General features: G+C 39.5%; 1 long non-coding RNA gene across 2 annotated transcripts; it reads left to right on the top strand.

The window, feature by feature from the left end:
* Nucleotides 1-1,672: 1,672 nt before the first annotated feature.
* Nucleotides 1,673-19,772, top strand: LOC143660383 (uncharacterized). Of its 2 annotated transcripts, none has more exons than XR_013163997.1 (4): nt 1,673-1,812; nt 2,516-2,644; nt 16,704-16,923; nt 19,585-19,772. It is a non-coding gene; the product is annotated as an uncharacterized LOC143660383 (long non-coding RNA). The 2 variants fall into 2 exon arrangements; XR_013163998.1 differs by lacking the exon at nt 1,673-1,812 and adding an exon at nt 1,827-1,935.
* The last annotated feature ends 759 nt before the right edge of the window (nt 19,773-20,531 follow it).

Genomic DNA, 20,531 nt, shown 5'->3' with positions numbered 1-20,531 from the left:
ACCTCTGTATTCATCCACTTTACAACCGCCCATGACTTCTAGGAGTCTTATTCCCTTGGAGGGCTCTCTAGTAGCTGTGATGAGCTTCTGTGACCAAGCACTAATAAAAACTTGTCATTTTTGCTATCCCTCTCAACTGCCATCCTCACTCTCACAGGTGGTTTTCAAACCCAGTCTACACCATCATTAGTTCTAAGCCATACTTCACAGTGACCTTCATAAAAATTTAAATACCATATGACATATATTATACTGAAGATGTGTTAATTAGTCTTCTATACGATATCATCTCTGATCCTGGGATTTTTTTATGGCTGTCATATATCTTAAGGGAAAAGACTTAGCCATTCTCTATATAACTACATAAAATTCTGTTTAGATTTCCAGGCACAACTAAACAAAGATGTCCTTAGAAACATCACCATGTTTTTATGCCAGAAAAAATAGTCATAGAAGAAATATTTTGAGAGTATTATCTCTTCCACATATATAATCAATTGTATAAACTAAATTATTACATTTTTCATATGTAAATTTGACTTGTAACAATTTCAATAGTTTGTGTCATTTCAGAAGATTTTAATATTTTGAAATATTTCTAAGATTTATATATAAGCCCAACATTAAGCATGCATATAATATTGTCACCTTCGCCTTTAACTTATAAGGCCGAACCTCTGAAAAATTCAGCTGTTTCTCCTGATGTTCGTTTGGTATGATATTTTGGAATATGGCTGAATGTTTCAGTCCTCTTTCACTTTTGAATTTTGACACTTTATGACCACAACCTTAACTCTCCAAACTCAAACTGCATTGCATTGAAAAGAAGACAATATCATTGACAAGAAACTCAGAATATTTCTTGAAAATCACCCAAGTGTTGCTTGGAAGAGTCCAAATACTGTCATTAGAGATGTGTACACACTAAATTATGGATTTAGTGTGTACTATATCTAAAGCATATGTAAAATTAGAGGATATGTCTTGCTTTTCATCTGGTTCATATCAGGTTTGACTCTTTTTTTTTTATTATTTGTTTTCATTGTTGAATTTCTCAAACAAAGAAAGGACTGTCTCTCTTCTCTTGGTATGAACCTCCTTCTGACACCTTGGGTATATTAAACATAACGATTTCCCAAGGCCATGAAGATAATTTAACCAACAAAATAAATGTGGTTCTCTTACTTTCCACCGAGGATTTTAACATATGGTCCTCATTATCCTAAGAGGTGATACAAGCAGGACTCATAATTATACTGAAAAGCGTTTGGAGGAATGTATGGAAGCCATAGAAGTCCATATACTATCATTATGATTTGTATAAGGGACAAGGAGATGAGCCTGTGGCATCTTCTTTTGAATCCTCACTAGATTGAAAGGTCCTTGATGGCAGAGAATCTGTCCAACAACTGGTATTCATTTATTTGTTCCCCAAATATTGACACAGTGCCCACCATGGTTCTAAGTAAGTAAATATGCTTAATTACCATTTCTACTTCCTATGATCCACTCAGAAGAGTTAGAGTTGTTTTTCTAGTGGTGGTAAAGACTTTGGCATATTTTCATCTCCTCCTACAAGATGTCAAGCAGCTGCCTGGGGTGGACCCTGAAGCCATGCTCATGAATCAAAAATCAGGCTAATGGCCCCAGTAGGAAAGAACCCTCCCTGGTCTAACCATTGGACTCCCCATCCCAAACATTACCCAGAATACACCTCTACCAAACTGACATTGTTGCCTGACCAATGAAAGAGAATGAACAAGTGTCAAAGTGACCTCGCGTCTCCATGCCAACCCCACCCCACCCAAGTCTGTAAGATACCTTAATGATATGATGCTTTTGTTATAAGATTTAAAAGTGCACAGTGGTTTTTTATGAAATATTGGGAAACACCTGAGCACAGAATACCAGGAAGCAAGCTTGTTACACTTGATCGTAAGGTTCCAAGGAAAGCATATTTATATAGGCCAGGCAACTATTGCCAGAGAAGGCATTTACTGCACTTCCTGTTGATCGGGGGAGAAAAATTGCCAAGCAGTGGAAACAAGGCACTAGAACTTGTTAATGAATTAAGCCCTATTGATTGGTGGGAGAAAAGGTTTAGTTTCGAAGACTAGTAGAGAAGCCCCAAAGATAGAAAGCCCACAATAATTAGTTTGAACAGTTTTTTGTTGTTTGCATTTTCAGTCTAAGATCAATAAAGCAACATTAATAATTGAAGACCAGGATAAATATACCAATTCCAGATTAGAGCTTTGAGCTTTAAATTGCTTGGGCCAAAGACTGTTTTTTTTTCATAGGCTCTAATCTTTCCAGATGTACTGAAGGGCTATAATGTGACTTATGGAGCTATGGATTTGGTTTCTAGACAGGGTCTGCTGAGAGGTCCAGAGCAGGCAACTGCTGGGCGGTATCAGGAAGAAATAGGCCTGTCTCACTTGGAAAGCTGCATCTTTCTTTTGTCCTCCTTCAGTCTTGGTGGTGGCTCATAAAACAAATTTTCTGTTCATTGGAGGCTGACTGGAATTCTGCCACTGGAGGATCAAAGACTGGAAGAGGAAGAGGCAAGGGCTGGCGAAGACTTCACTGGGAAGATGCTGCCAGAGCTCAAATTCTGTGGGAGTATCAGACGGTTGGGCATCGGGTATGCATGAAAGGGTAAACCCTGTGAAGGCCAACCAGCCGGTAGGGAATTCCAAAGAGGTGCTTGGCATTGGGATAGTATCGATGACTTTTCCCAAGGTTGGGGAAAAGGAGAAGTGGCAATCAAGCAAGCTCTTAATGATTCTTTAGTCCAAAGAAATGGGTGCTGATCTCAGTTCAGCAAGCACCCACACCCCATGAAGGAAGAGGGCAGTTAGTTCATCGGGTCTCTGTCATGAAGAGCCAGTCCTGCCTGAATCCACATTTCCTGTGAAGCCTTCTGGCTGGATTTCCGGAGGGGCTCTTCCTACCAGGAAGGAAGTTGAATATGTCCACATTAGTTTGGTCTCAAGCCAGGTACATTTCATGCTCAAAAATAAAAGACACACCCATACCCACTACTTCATGTCCTTTTCACTCTTTCTGGCTCTGGTCTTATTGTTTAATTCTTCAATTGTCAAGTTTTTTGTTTTTTTTTTCTTTTAGCAATGTAGCAATTTCCCCTTACTTTAGTTCTTATGGCTACCACTCTCTTCACTTCTCATTTACTCAGAGGCATCTTTACAAACTCAGTGCACTTATTCTTGTCATTATTCTCTTTTACCTCCTCTAAGGTAATAGTGTGCAATTTTTCTATGATGTCTATACTCTTTTTTTTTCTAGTTATGTACTCCATTAAACTTGACCACAACTAGGAATATTGATGTGGTTTCTTATATGGACTCATGGAATCTTCAAGTTGCAAATACTTTGGAGATCATATACAGTAGTGTTTCCTAAGGATTGTTTCATCCTACACCTATCCCCTATTACTACCATGATACCCATCTTGCACAAAAGTTCTGTTGTTCTATTGGAAATGACACATAGCTAAGATTCTCTTGGAGAATCTCAATGCTAAAGATTCTGTGATATTTTAAACTTTGTTTAATTTTCTAAATTTATTTGATCAAGGAAGTATCCTCTTTTTATTTTCCCTCTAATAACCAATAATATCCTGTAACAATATTTTGAGAAGCACTATTGTAATGTTTTAACTCAATACCCCTGTTCTGTGAAGACACCCTCCCTTCAACATTGCTGATAGATCATCATCCATAGCAAATTTTAGATACCTCAAGTGACAGGAAGCTTACTACCTCTCAAGGCAGGCTCATTTCATTACTAGAAATAATTATTAGAATATTGAACCAGGCATTTTTCATCGATATTGCTTCTCTTTATCTTAATACTATTGTATGCTATAGATATTCATTATTTGACAATCACTTTTGTGTCGCTCATCAGCCTTTAATTCTTTCAAATTATTCTGTTCGTGCCACGTACCATTTTCCCCTTTCTTGATTCGAACTCCTCTTCTTCCTGAGACTCACCTATGGAAATTTTTCTATATGTTATTTTAGCATGCTCAAATGCTCCTGAAAATGTAAAAGGAAAGCAGGATTTCTTACTTCTCTTTCTGAATTATACTTATTTCATACACAGGAATTTTCTCATTTGTCACACTTTCCAGATTATGAGAAATTAGTTTTGACTGTATTCATTGCAAAGATCAACAAAGGAGGCCTCCCTTCTTCTATAGGCCACACCTTCTAACTTTTCTTGCATATAAATCCAAATTCATATTTTTAATTCAATTTTTTTTTTAACATGGGCAGGCACTGGGAACCGAATCCCAAATCCATATTTTTAAACACATCTTAGAATGCTAGTAGGTTTATTAAATCAAACCATCTCCCACCCTACAGACTCTGGTCTTACATAATTAATTTAATTAGTACAATATCTTTATTTTTCTTTCCAGCTGTTCTACAATTTCCTATTAGGAAAAACGCCTAAAATTATTCTTTTTTGTTTCCCGTAAAGAACCCACCTTACTTTCACAAAACCTCAATTTATTTCTAAGGAGCCTCACATTCACAGGTTGAATCTTTCTCATCTGAAAGTATTTAATTTTCTGCAACTATGCCAATTTCAGTCAGTCTTATTTCTTGGATTCTCAGCGCAATCCTGGCTAAAATAACCATGTACTGTCGAATATTGATGGACGGCTGTCGTGGCCCAGACACTGAGCTGAATGTTTTACACACATTGTTTTATTTTTTTCATCATAGCACCCTAAAAAGAGAGTATTGTTATTACCCCCATATTAAAGATATAAGATAGAGGCTAGGTAAACTCATCTGGGGACACCTAATTCATAAAAACCAGAGCCAAGATTGACCAGTCTGATTCCATGGTGAAAAATTCTAACCTGATAAATCATAATGCTTTAGTTGTTCTGAGTCTAACTTCAGTTTTCTTTATCTTGGGATTTCATTTGTAAAACTTATTTCCCATTTAAAATGGACCCCTCCCTTTATCCCTCCCTTTATTCTTTCCTTCCTTCCTTCCTTCCTCTTCTCTCTCCCTCTCTCCTTTCTCCCTGTCTTCTTTTTTCTATCATCAATCTATATCTATCTCTTTATCTATAGCTATCTAATCCATCCATCCATCTCTATATCGTATCATCAGACATCTATATATCCATATATCTTCTACCTCTCCTCTCTCATATTTTACTTTGTAATAATATCATTATTCCTTTGCTCCCCTCCCCTTTCCCTTTCTCCTTTCTAGGCTACACATGAGCCCCTCCCACACATGGGGGAGCAATGCACTAGAATGAAGGAACCTCAGAAATGGGCCCTAGGAGACTTGATTCTTGTCCCAGCTCTGCCACAAAGGACACCTGATACTGGATTCTTACTTCCTACACTGTTTCCCCAGAAGGGAATTCAGTTGATCATGAACACTTATTATGTACCAGGCAGTGGGGATACAGAAAATTAAAACACGGCTGCCATGTGTTGAGATTTACTGTTTGCCTACTTCTGAGCCAAGCACATTCTATTGCTTTCTTAATTTTATTTATTATCTTTAGCAGCAGTTCTACTAGATAAAGTTTTTCATTCCTATTTTAACAAAGAATGCAAACAAGCAATGGTCACAAAGATCCCATATCCATGTTTAGTAAACAGCAGAGCTGGGACCTGGACCCCAGTACTCAAAATTCCCATGCTATGAACCATGGCACCTTTGTAAATTCCACAAAAATGTGGAATATCTGGCATTGTTATACTATCTAAAAGCTTCTGTGATCAAAGAAATTCGAGGCATTCTGAGTTGAATACAAATCAATTAGATCACATATGACTCCATTTCTGTTGTCTTCCTACTTCCCTCCACAACCTCCTTGGTGATTTCCAGAAGAAAACTTGAAAATAGAGGGAGCTAAAAAACATACCCACATTTAAGCCTGTGTAGGGCCCACAGACATTAATAAGAATGCATACTTATGCTAAATGACATTGTAAATGTGAATGTCTTGCATCCATATTTCCACTAAGGATAATTCATAACAACAGCCATGCTTCCATGGTGATGACAACAGAACAATTCTTTACTATTGATTGCCGCCTTTTTAGTAATTAACATGCTCCATATAGATTGAAAGGTCATTTCTTATCCCCTTTCTCTAACAGTCTTTAATATTTACCAAATAGTGTCGTATTGTTGGAAATGTCACAGCCTCTAAATCACAGGGGCGATTACACGCAGTGATTCATGGTGACTTAGTTCATTAAGAAAATTACAACTAATTTATTTGGGTGCTATATCTATTCTACTCTCAAAGAATTCTCTCTGATTAAAAAAGTGAATTATGTTGACTTGTTTCTGTATCATAGAGTGGCTTCTAATTAAGATAGAAAGATAATGTACCTTAGCCTTATGTATGTATTTCCTTTGCAATGACCATTAGAAGTTTCAATGTAAAGGTTGTGGTATATGCAAAGCAGATCACAGCTGAATTCCCATTCTTCTTTCCTAATCCAGTTTCTCTGACCAGAGACTTGAGGGCCATCCCTAAAACCCACCTTTTTCTTCCTCACCTCGAATCCATCATCAGGTTCTACCTATTGAACATTCTAAACTTCTTTAAAATGCGTCTTCTCTGCACCTCCACTGCTACTACTCTAACCCTTGCTGCTACCACCGCAGCAATAGCTTCCAACTGGTCTTGCTTCTTCCAAACTTATGTCTCCACCTCACTCTTGGCACTGCAGCTAGAGAAATGCTTTATAAACCGCCCATGGAGTAACACAAGATATTGTTTCCCCAACGTTCTACAGAACAACATTCTTGAAAAATACAAAAGGCGCAATAAAAATCTGCCTTTGTATTTCACAACAGCCAAAATGCTAGGAGGTTTCTAAATGCTTATGTTTTATTTCTATACTTATCTTATCATGGTCTGGTAACAAACTTTGCAGTTTGATGTTGGTCTGAGGCCTACACTTTGAGTGTCATTCAGCAAGAGAGATTTTTTTAAACTACAAATCAGATTATGATGCCCCCCGATTCTGATTTCTGTTAAAATGTAAACTAAATACTTAACAAGACCTACATCATCTGGCCCTTCTCAGCACGCTCTCCCTCCTGAAATGTCCTCTGCATTTACCCCCTTCAGCCACCCTGACTTTCTTTCTCTAAAAGGCTGAGTGTCTGCACCCACATTCTTCCCTCTGTCTGCAATGCTTCCCCCCCATTTCTCAGCCAGGCTACTCTCTCATCCTTTACTCAGAAAGACACTAGCTCATACTTTTTCCACCACAACTGCTAACAGGTAAGTTTCTATGGTGGGTTTAAGATGGATATAATGTATTATTATACTCCCATTGAAAGGTGGGGTCAATGACCTTCCCCTTGATTTTGGGCAGGCTCTGGGGCTGCTTAGCCAATAGAACAATGGCCACTGTGCCAATTTTCAGGGCCAAGCCTATTAACCATCTCTACCATCAGTATCTTGGAATTGGCTCTTGGTGGAGCTAGCCACCTTGTAAAAAGTCTGACTGCCCTAAAACCACCATGCTGTGAGGACGCCCAGGCTAGCCCCATGGAAAGGCAAGGCTTGACCAGTTCACACACCAGGCAGAGGAGGCCAGAGGCCTTTGGGTGACTCGGTCTCAGCTGCCATCTGACTGCAGTCATCTGAGGAACCCCTACCAAAACTGCCCAGTTGAATCCACCTAGACCTGTAAGATAGACTATTGGCACACCCAGATTGTTATGCAGCAACTGTTAACTGGAAAAGTTTACCTGCTGTGTTATTTCATACCATCCTCTAATTTTTCCTTTTATTTTACACATGGCCAACACTGATATGCACTTGATCTTGGATTGGATTTTTCTCCAACACAGACCCTAAGACAAGGATTTCATTGCAGATGGCTTCCAGCCCAAATAGAAAGATAATATTTCCTAGTTTAAGTATATATTTTCTTTTCTCCACCCAACAGGTGTGCCAGAGCAGTGTCATCATAAAAATCAAAGGGCACAGTAATTGGGAGTTGCACTTTTCTGGCTTCTGTCATTATCTGGGGAGATGATCCAAGAAGGAGCTGTGAACAAAGCAAGGGCAGATGCATTAGTGATCAGGTGTCACCTGGGGGCCCCTGATGTTATATCCCTTTGGAAACCTACCAGAGCCTGTGTGGAGCATCCCTCAGAATTGTCCCACTGCCAGGTGGGGGATGCAGGGAAGCCACAGTGTTCAGCCCCCAATCCTTGTTCCTCATCGGCTGAGGAGCAGTCCTGGGGTTTCGACTCTCTGACAGTTTGGCCTGCATAGAAAGGGGATGCTGTGTGCTCCTGAAACCAGGATAGTGGCCTTGGGCAAAGAGATGCAAGAAGCCACGTCCAGATGCCATAGACTCTGTAGTTGACCTCTGGGGCAGGAGTAGGGAAAGTGGTGAGTGTAAGTTTCACATGATAGTGGCCAGGTCAGTTTCATTACCTGCTGCATATACCTTGCTCAGTACAGTGCCTGGTGCCCACAGGGCATGCAATAAATATTTGTTGAATGAGTAAAGAAAGGGGAAAAACACATCATTTCTTAAGATTATAGCAATGGACTATACTCTAGGAGGCCTACCTTGTAGTCTCAGATTTTGTCTTTGGCCTTGGCAGCTCCTTCCCTCTTTGGGCATTATGTGATATGATAAAGGAGTTGGGGTTCATGGTTTCCATGAGTGCTTCCAGCTTCAGTATTCTTTGTCTTGGCTTGTGAGTAGGATATATCGTCATTAGTCTAAGAGATTGTATTTCAAGCTAAAGAAATTAGTTTATTTTTATCAAGAAATGGATGAGTATTTTAACAATAAGTGTAATTAATGGAGTCATGAAAATTACATTGTGATCTGTCTTTCTAAAAAGCAAGGTAATTATTGCATAAATTGGGCAACATATGCACAGTGGAATCATTTTGCAGCCATTAAATATCAAGTCTATGAAGAATGCTTTATGATATTGAAATATAAGCTTATATCTATAAAAGTGTGTATTTGCGTATGTGTGTACATAATATATCTGGAAGAAAGAAGGAATATTCAAGATATTGTTTTGGGTTAGTAGGATAATGAGCAATTTTAATTTTTTGATTTAAACTTATTTACCCCTTCCAAATTGTGAGCAATAAGCATACATTATTTTTATGACCAGACTTTGTATAACAAATGTACATATAAATGTGTTTAAATGGTACACACAAAAGGTAAGGACATGCAGTCAGGGAGGCATTACCAGGCCCCTCTGACCCCACTGGTTTGCTCAAGGGAAAACTATAGCACTCTTCTTCTGTAGACGTTGAAAGTTAGATAAGATAAAATGAGTGAACAGTGCTGCATATGATATAATTTTAGACGCAATTTCAGGCATATGCAGATCTGTATCTCTGTGCAACTCTTTTATCCTCAGTATCTCTAGCTGTAAAATAGGTATATACTAATACTGGATTCATGTGATAATTGTGAAGATTAAAAGGTATAATAATAAAAATACAGGTATATTTAAGGACAATTAAGGATTCATGAAAGATAATGAGAAACAGAACATAGGAAGCTATTAGGAAAATGCTTTATAAAAAAATAAAGTTTCAAAGGCACAGAAAAGATAGCCCCACTTTATTCTGCCCAAGTCTGGCTACTCCTGGGGAAAGCAATGGGCACCCTAGCTTTAAGAGAGATCAAGAGTGTTGAGGGCATTGATTGGAGCTTGGAGAAGAGATGACTGGAGGGAGTGGGGGTTGGCAATGTGATTGCTGTTTTTAAATGTTTTAAAGACAGTTCTGTGAACAAGGAGCAGTCTTATTTTGTGATCTCTCAAAGGGCATCAACTACTGACTGATTGATTGATATATTCAATATTTATATATGTCTATGAGAATAAGACTATATAGATGCTAGAGCTGAATCATGTAGAAAGATGTTAGAGAAGAGTATGTTTTGATTTTCCATGAAGAAGGAACTGCTCAGAACAGTATGGTAGGGCTGCTACAGCCAGCCAGCACGTGAATATGTTTTATTGAGATCCTAGTGTCTCTTGGTTTCTGTCAAGACTTTAGCCCACTGCCCTGGATATAGGCAACCAGAGCAGAAGGTACATTCCCCAAATTGCAGTAATGAGTTGCAATTTGCAAGTTGCATAGTAACCAATTTGTTTTCCAAAGATGGCCCAACCAATCCCATAGGCTTTTCTAAAATGTGATACTGACATTCCTCCATCTAGAAGTGGGGTCTGTGTTTCTTTTCCTTGAATCTGGGCATGAAATAGCAGAAGTGATGCTACATAACATCAAAAGATAGGTCATTGAAGATAATGTAGCTTCCACTTGGCTCTCTCTCGGGATATGCTCTTAGGAGTCCTGTAAGAAGTCCAGCTACCCTCTGGTCCCATGCTAGAGAATCCATGTGGAGAGGAGATCCCTCCTGTATAGAGGGACAGATGCCCAGGGAACCCAGCTGGTCTAGATCCCCTCTGGTCAAATCTTCCCAGCCCAGACACCAAATATGAGGATGAAGAGCCTTCCTGATGACCCAGTCCCGGCCTCCATCTGACTGTACTCATGAGATACCCTGAGATAGAACTGCTAAGCCAGTCCTGAATTCCTGATCCACAGAACTGTGAGAGATAATCAATAATTAGATGGCTTTAAGCCACTATATTTTGGTCTGATTTGCTCTATAGTAATAGATGACTAATCAGATTTAAACAATGAAGAAGGTATAGAGTGACATATCACTAAGCCACTTCTAATTCCAAGTCTGTGCTTTTATCATCGTCACTCATTACAATTAATATCATACGACTGAAAGATTCTCCATGGACATGCACGGTTCAAGGGAGAAAGCTAGGGGTCTCGTGCTTAACACAGCCACCCTCTCACCTTTGATACTCTGTAAGTGATGAGTTATGCATGTATATTGTGCCTTTGATTTCATTTTGCCCTGTGTAAACACATTTCTCTAACGTCATTATTAACAATGATCAAGTAGAAATTAATCAGTGGAAGGAGAGCCAGCTCATTAATTGATGATTGTAAATGTGGACTAGGGATGAAGTCCTATGGAAAAATGGAGCTGAGTTTTTGTTGCTGTTGTTGTTTTTCTACTTTTCTGCTGACTGAGTCACAAAAGTAGACATAGGCTCTAATTAGGACAATGGAAAATATCTGTAAAGGAGATGAACACAGACAATTGTTTGCTCATCAGAAATTATTAGATTTTGAGAATTTTCTTCTTACTACATTGACTACCTTTTGAATTGAATTACCAAATTCAAAGAGTATTTTGGCACTGTATAGAAATTAATATATCATCCCACAAGTAATTCTCCATTTCCCTCCACAACAATAGATCCAAGAGATAAAAATATAAGATAGTCTACTGGTTCTCTCCCAACAGAAGAGTGTTAACATCCAAGATGATCTGAGAGATCTTCGAGAACAGAGACATTCATTTGTGCATTTATTCAGCAGATGATGTGTTTATGTATGAATATAATATCTATGTGCACATGTGTGCATGTGTGTGTATCTGTGTATCTCTTACTATGAGGCAAGCATTGTTCTAGGCACTGCATCTTCAGTGGTAAATAAAAGCACACATGGCCCTATCCTTATAAAATCTACAGTCTGGTTGGAAGGCGAAACATTATTTGAATAATAAAGAAATTGTAGTTGTTATATTGAGGATGTGGAACAACCAAAAGACTCTTGTACTACTTGTTGGGGAATTGATTAGAACAACCACTTGACAAACCAAGTTGGCATTATCTACCAAGGTAGAGTACTCCTAAGTATATATCCAACCAAAATGCGTATGCATAATCACCAAATGATGTTCACTGTAGCACTCTTTGTCAGAGCCCCCAAAATGAAATGACACAAATGCCCACCAATATGATAATATAGAAGGATAAAATGGCCATGGCACCCTGTTGTCTTAGGCCTTATGAATGACCATAAGACTCTTTATGATCAAGTTCCACTTTATCCTTTCAGCCTAATTCTTTCATTTCCCTGCCAATCTTTGCCCGGCTGAATCAGCCATCATTTCTCAAATGTGCCACACTGTTTTCCCCCACATTGATGCTATAAATGTGGTTTTCTTGCCTGAAAGATGCCATTCCTTTTCCTTTCCTGAAGTGTTCCTTCTCATTGGTTGCCCAGCTCAGCTGTAATATTATATTTAGCAGAAAATCATGCCTAATTATTCACCTCCCCAGCCCCATATCCCACCCCATGTGTTGTTCTTTCCTCTGTTATATTTCTCATCATACTGTATTGTAATTATCCATTTACACATCTAAACTCCCTCCTCCTCCATATACATACCCCAGACTGTGAGCAATCTCAGGGCACAGATCTTATCTTTGACTTTAATCTTCCAAGCACCTAGCCTGGTTTCTGGTGTACAGTATGTGCTCAATAAATACTTGAAAAATCCATGTATGAGTGGATGCTGGACTAATATGACTTGGACTATATGTATAACTAGAATGTTAAATAAAGACAGGAGGTTGGAGATTCCCAATTTGTAGAAACATTGAAACTGACAACTCATATGATCAACCCAGGCAGGAAAAAGGATTTCTGGAGAATTCCAGGGAAATGGTATCACCAGACAGAATAATTATTGATGCAGATGGGAGGGTTGGATAAAGGGAACTTTGAACACAAAAGAGACCTTTTAAGCAAATGAATGCTACGGGCAATGTCTAAACAATGGAATAATTCAATTGCCTCCTTTATGGCTCATCAATGCATATCATTCATTTTTCCACTCACTCTTTCATTCATTTGTAGGCACAGTGACTCTATGCCAGGTGCCATGCTAGCTGCTGAAGGTCACAGGTGACCCTGTCACTGCCTTTAAAGAGAAGAAAAATGGTCAAACGTATCATTAGGTTGATACAATTTGATTATTGAGAATCAGGAAATGCTGCACCATTTTAGCTAGCTACTCTTTATTCTGTTGGCATCATCTTTTTGTTTATATAAAACATTTCTAAAGAGACCTCAAATTACTTGTACCATTTTATCAGCTGTTAAATTTGTGCCTTTGTGTATTCTGTAGGCAATGCCATATTTTCCTTTCGGAAGCTAATAATGACAGAAAAGAAAAAGAGAGAAAGTAACTTTAAGTAAAATGTATTCCTTATCCAAGGAGAAAAAAAAAAGATATTCTAATTTTCCACAGGAAAGGCCCCTAACTTGCCATTGGGAAGCATTGAGACCAATTAGAAGGTTGGTCACGCATTTGCTCTGCTTGGTTGGTAAATAGGGCACCAGGAGAAAGTGTTAGGGCGATAAAATGTGATCTATTTTATATCCTAGTGTTTCTTACTGTCCAAAGTTACTTTCCCACATTAAGGACCTATTTTATTTTTAATATTTAAACATATTGGGAAACAGAGCTCACTGACCAAACCTCAGCTTATATTCTTTTCCACTTTTCTAAGTATTGATCACAACCATTCCAGTTGGAAAGCAATTCCAGTGAGGATGGACAACTTCCTCTTATCTGCCCTTACCTTGCATATATCACTACATGCCCAGCACTCTCTCCGTACCACTGTGTGTAATGTACACATCCTACTGTATTTAATAATCTGCACCTCTCTCTTTCTTTACCCTACATTTCTGGAGTGGGGAGAGCGTGACTGTTCTAATTTGTATCCCCGATCCCAGATTTTAGAGATTTGGCACATTCTGAGGATTTTGTTTGCGGAATAAATGGAATTGAATGAGTGTCTTATCTTTGGCTATTTTCAAAATTATTTCTCCAAAAAATATATATTTAAAATAATCCATGTTGTGTTTGTCCTTGATTTTGTTCATGTTAGACATTTCGGTATCAAATGGACTGGTAGGAATTTTAAAAAATCAGGCTGGTAAAATCTCCAGAGTGTTTCTCATCAGTAACTTTGCAGGTTGAGGCTCTAATTGTGTGAGGAAAGATACACTAACAAGTGCAGACACATCCCTCAAAACAGAGGACAAGAGGAAGTGTATGATGTCACCCCTTGGGGTGTCACATTGCCCAATGAAGAAGGAAATCTGTCCTTGAAAGCTGGTACAAGTGTTGGATGCTCAGCTGTCACTCTCTTCTCACATTTATTCCAAATGAACACAACCCATCCATCAGTGCTTAAAGAGTTTTCCAACAGTACATTGACCTTGAATGCGGCACATTGATTTTCAGTAACACACTGCAAATAGGGTCGTTACTGAGTCACCCAACAGAGAATGTGATTGGGAACAGATTTCTGAAATTCCAATAGGGTGCCACCTGCCCTGGATGATGGATCAGCCTACTGTAAACCATCAATCCTTGCTGGGGTCTCGCAAATGGTGACAACTGTGTGAAATTTATCATTATGTACACCACTAGGCAAGGCATAAGACCATAACTGGGCTTTTCCGTGATGGTGTGGACTCTTGGGTAAATGGTCTGTTTTGTTTGCAGCCGCATTTATTTACTGAAGTGCTTTCCCGAGGAGGACTCACTGGCAATGGTGACAAAGATGTAAGCACTATAGGGAATTACATCTGCAGCAAGGATTGAGTGATAGATAAAAAGCCTATGTCTTAAGCTGTTAGAGGTTAACACCAGATCAATTAAGGTGATTGTTTCTTGGATTGCGTTGGACAAATGTACACACACAAAGGGGACATTAGCATAACCAGAAAAGAAGAAAAAAAAAGAGAAATTAACTGTTGCGAAATTCAAAATCAAATCGAAAAATGATTTTCCATTCATTTGAAATGCTGAATTATCCCAATATAGAGTTTCCTTCCAAAATGAAGCTCCTGTGTCCTCTTTTGCTTCAGCCTAAGAAGTTTTAAAATCAAAAGAAATGGTTTTATCAAGACTGGAAACTTATTAGGGCTGTGCTAATTTTACAATGATTGGGATTTTGGAATCCATGTTTACTTTTTAAAAATGACCGGTGTGGTTTATTAATGTAAATAGTAATAAGCGTCGCCTGTGGAGTGTCTGCTATGTGCCCGCCACCACCCAGGCGCATTCCTGGCATTACACTCGCCCTCTTACTGCTCCTACTGGGTAGACTTGATTTTCTCCCCACTCTCCAAATGAGGACACTATGGCTCAGAGACCTTGAAGATACTGCTCAGGCTTTAGGGTTATTAATGGCATAACTGTGTTCAGAAATCTGGTCTTTTCTATTTGTCTTGAGCCCCCACTGTGGCCCACTGTTGCTCATATAACATGAGAAGTCAAGCCATGGGGCATTTAGATACATCTCTGGTTTTCATATTGCCATTCTTTAAGAACAGCCAGCCGGGGCAGATTGCACCCTGATCCTCTGTCCAAAAGGGTTAAGAAATGTTGCCGAGTTTGTAAAGGTGCTCCTTTGGGAGCTTCTAAGCTCATGATTATACGTCCCAAAGTATAAGCTGCTTAGAAGAGAGAAAGTGTTGGGAGGGGTCTGAGTATTATAATAGATGTTTGTGAGAACCACACCCCAACCCCCCACCTGGCTCTCCCTGTGTCAGATAATCTGGCATTAAAGGTGCATGAGCCACCCCACCCCAAGACAGGGGCTGATATCCAGCCAAGCAGGGACCACAGTGATGATAGATGAGGGCTTCTGCAGATCAAAACTCAGTCCAGGCTACTCACAGAAATTTGAAAAATGCTTATCTTGTTATTTTTGATAAAATTAAGTCCTGCATTGGTGGGGGATTCAACATCCAGAGCCACAGTTAGCTGCTTGGCTTGTTGAGATTTTGCTTGGAAGTCTTTTGTGCCTGATTTGTTTTCTGGAGCTGGCACAGAGGTCTGCTTCTAAAATGTAGCTCGCTCCTTCCTTCCTTCCTTCCTTCCTTCCTTCCTCCCTCCCTCCCTCCCTCCCTCCCTCCCTCCCTCCCTTCCTTCTTTCCTTCCTTCCTTCCTTCCTTCCTTCTTTCCTTCCTTCCTTCCTCCCTTCCTCCCTTCCTCCCTTCCTCCCTTCCTCCCTTCCTCCCTTCCTCCCTCCTTCGTTAATTCCTTCCTTCCTTCCTTCTACCTTAATTCCCATCTGCCTGCCAAATCCAGCTTGGGTTTCTAGAGCATTCTTCATGCATTTATGCCTGCCCCTGCCTTTACCCTGTGAGTTTTATAGAAACAGTGTTCACTTTGCTGTTCACTTTGAGAACCTAATATCAAACTTGTGTATTGGAATTACTCCATTCGTGATTGTTGAAAGACAAAAAATGTTACATAGAGCTCCACCATGGCCTACCACAGCAGTGCCCAATAAAGATTTTGCAATGATGTGAATGTTCTAGATTCATACTGCTCAATAGAGTAGACACGAGGCACATGTGGCCATGGGCACATGAAATGTGGCTTGTATGACAGATGAACTAAATATTGAATTGAATTGAATTTTGAATAGACGTATATGGCTAGTAGCTATTATATTGGATGGCACAGGTCTAGTCTAGAGCATCATGAAGTTGCACTTGGATTTAGGCTATAGCACTCTCTGGCTCTGTGACCTTGGGAAGGTCACTAGACCTGCTCAAGCCTCAGTGTCTTTGTCTGAAGACTGGGGAGAACTCTACAGACCTCAGAATGTCATTTGCAAATTAAATGAGGTGAAGCCCAAAGACCTATAGCACCATAACTGGTAGGTGACAGGTAATTAAGAAATGTCCATTCTCTTATTTCTAGTTTACTCTCATTGTTCTGGAGCACACAGAGCATCTGTTATATGCTTGATCCCCAGAGCAGTGCCTGGAGGGGAGAGAGGAATTATGGTATGCAGGAGACCAAGGTCGTACATCAGGAGAGCGATGCACAGTACAAATGGCCAGATAAAGCCCAGAGAAACAAGTACTACGGGAAGAAACCAAGGAAGAAAGAGAAGAATAAAGTAGACCACGAAGCAGAGGTGAGCTTCAGAGTGAAGGTGACAAAGGGTGACTGTGAAAATTCCATTTCATGAAGTGGGATGTGGGTGGGAACCTATGACAGAAAGGCAGATTCTGTCCCTTTTGGGAGAAGTAACTGCCATTCTCCTTGGAATATTTCCTCTTGCCCTTTGCTAAGTGACATAGGGCTTAGATGTAATTCTAAGCTATTTGGAAGTAAAAAAATGATAACATAACTTTTGTATGCAGTCCTATTTCAGGAATAGAACAATATATTATTTGTGACAATCATGAAGAGAGACCAAAAACCCTGCAAGGAGACAGCACGATGGCTTTCTTTCCAAGAGGAAAAAACAAAATTCTCTCCGGCGTCATAAGCATTTGAAATGGATATATATCAGCATGTCAGTTGTATGTACATGCTGAGAGGCAGTCGAATGAAGTCATTGTAACAGTTATCATCTATTGAGCACTTACTGCTTACCAGGCACTGTAGCATGTTAAACATTCATTGACTCATTTAATCCTTAATTCAAACACATGTTTTGTCCTTGCAACCTCCCACCTTCCTTGGATCCACTTGCATCCCTCCATGAGGTTCTTGTGCACATAGCCATTCTGATGCTGCCTCCCCAGCCCCGTGGATTGGTCTGTGGATGGCAGTTCACCACTTGGTGTTCTAGTCCCGCACTCTTCCATGGTGAACCTGTAACTGGAGCTGCAGGAGAGAAACAGCATGGGACCTTCCAGAGCTCAGAGGGTCCTGTTCCATCCATGGCCTGAACCTGAGGGTAGGCCAGGCCACACAGTCAGGACAGAAGGTGGAACAGAGGAGCAAAGGGACACAGAGATGAGAAAAGGCAACTGAGTCCAATATTATTTTGGTCCCCGCTGTTTCTGTGGCCCACTTAGTTTCCTGCTCTTCCCTCAGTTTCTTCATCTTTGGTGAGCTGCCCCACTAACTTTCCATAAACTTCTTTCTTTGCTAATAGTAGGTTACATTGCCTCTTACAACCAAAAGATTCCTAAGATAGTTGTCATGAAACCCCTAAGAATTAGGTATTATTTTTATCTTCATTAGAGAAATGCCAAAAATGAGACTTAAGATTGTCAAAGTCAGTTTGACCAAGTTCATTGCATCAGGCAGAGCCCCAAGCAGGAGACTGACAGTGCCCTCAAATTGAATATACTGATGAGAGTTTAATACAGGGGCAGCTTACAAAGGAGTGGGCAGAGTGAAGGGGGAAGAGAGTGCAGTATCTGGAGCTAGTATTAATGGAATGCCCTTAACTTCCTAGGTCTGGAGGATTATAATGCCACCACAATCCCAACTCTGAAATTTAGGCAAGCACCTACACATTTGAGTGCTCCAATTTGCCACCTCACAGAGCTTAGGAGACCAGATGAAATAATCGTGGTAAAGATTATGAGCTTCCTGTGATGGCCACAATGGGGACAGGGAGGTCTTTGCTGAGATTTTTAGGCTCATGATAGGAGCAGTGCAGCTGCCAAGATGTTCTATCTCTGTTGTCTTATGTATAGTAGGAATTTAACAAATATCCATTGAAAAACATAATTATTCATTGAGTAAATGGATGGATACACATCTGTTGAGTGAATAAATGTCTGCAGAGAGAACAAATACTGTAAATAGCTAAATGTTTGCTGAATGAAAGGACAGATGACTATTTGTTGAATAACTAGAAATGATTTGCTATGTTATGTTTCCCACAGTGCTTGGAACTCAAGCTGAACCTGCACAGTGGCCAACTTTGATTCTAAACCTGTCATTGTGCTGTGTTCAAACTGTCTGAATATTTAAACTTTCCAACTACACGATTGATTCAATTGATTTTACACCACCTTACCTCAAAATTCCAAACACCTCCAACAATTCTAGTTTCTGTGTCTAAACATAAACCTCCCACACATTTTTGCTATCCATTTTCTCATTTTTGAATGATCGGGAAAACAGCATTCTGGGTGGTGGGCATACTGTGTGCATCCAAGGAATGAATGGAGCTTCATTAATATCTCTTCCAGGAGCTATAAGTATTCATAAAGGAAACCAAACACATGACAAATGTGATTAGAAACGACTGTCAAATAATGACAAATAAGCTCTAATAAAAACAGACACAATCTTAACAATTACTTGAAATGCAGGTATTTATCAAAAAGAGCAAGATTAAAAATGACCATATTGCATTAAAGAAATCGAACTAATGGAATCTTAAATATGCAGGCTGGCAATTTCATTTGTTCACGCCTTCCTCCTCGCCAGGCTCCTTGCAGAGAAATGGGGTGGGAGTGAATTTAAACAAAGAGTGTACGAATGTGCACTGAAATATTCACTTTTTTTTTTTTATCAACTCTATCTCCAGAGTTCAACATTGCAGAAAAAAGGAGACCACGGTACAGAGGAGAGTGGGACAGTTGACAGCCTCTCAAACCCCGATTGTGTAAAACAATGAAAACACACACACACACAGCTGAATATTCTCTGTGTGGATGAGATAGGCTACTGGGCCCTTGTAACTGTCACCCAAGGGGCATGTGTTCTTTATGACAAAGTCCAGCTAGAATGATCTACAGAGAAATTACTAACTGGATATTGACGATTACAAATCCTTTCTCTTTCTCCCCCTGCCAATTCACTGATTCTCTATCTTTCTTTTAAGGATTTTGAATGAACTCTTTGACTGTTGCCACAGATCACCAAAGTATCCGTCCCCAAAAGTCATCCTCATCCTTGTCATCATCCTCCTCACCCTCGTCAGGATATATGCTCTTTTATACCTTAATTGCTACCAATATTTGTGATGTGAAATTTTGCAGTGTGAAAAATCAAGAGCTCTAAAAACATCAAATGGAATTGCTGTCATCGAATGTTATTGAACGCTGACCAAACAAACTAATCACTATACATAATTTGTGAGGCATGAAGCTTCCATAATTAGGGGGATTCCCTTTAAGAAAAAATGTGTGTGGAAGTTTATATTTATTTAGAATGAAAATATTACAAATTGCAAATTGTAAAACGCTTCCAACCATGTCAAACAAATACTTCTAGGGCCTTGGAAAAGGCCTATGCAAGAGAGAGGCCCCAAAGCTTAAGCTTTATTATTTTCACCTTGAACTTATTTCTGACACTATTCAGGATTATATTATTTAATCCTCTTCACAATCATACAAAATAGGTGCAACAATTATTGCCATGGAGTAGATTAAGAAACTGTGACCCAGAGAGATTAAATCAGCGATCTAAGGTTACAAGCCTAGAAAGTAACAAGAGCTGAGCTTTGAACTCAGCTTCATGACCAAGGGTGCACCCCTAATCACTATGCAATACAGCCTCCCGATGAATTTGCATTCTGCTTTATCATTCTAATCAAGAAGATAAAAATCATACACAGTATGAATCAATCGAGGGATTTAAGGACCTGCGTCTACATGGGTCAACACTCTAATAACTATCAGCCTCGATTAACAGAAAGGAAGGGAAGAAAGAAGGGAGAGAGGGAGAAGGAGAGAAAGGGGAGGAGGGAAGGAGGGAGGGAGGATAATCAGATCAACTTTCATTCTTTGATTACTAGCCTGTGTTGGGTAGTGATGTCATAAAGTGGAC

Source organism: Tamandua tetradactyla, chromosome 16 (genome assembly GCF_023851605.1).
Source record: "Tamandua tetradactyla isolate mTamTet1 chromosome 16, mTamTet1.pri, whole genome shotgun sequence".
Classification (NCBI taxonomy): Eukaryota; Metazoa; Chordata; class Mammalia; order Pilosa; family Myrmecophagidae; genus Tamandua; species Tamandua tetradactyla.
Note: the sequence above shows the minus strand (reverse complement) of the source record. Positions and strands in the feature narration are given on the sequence as shown.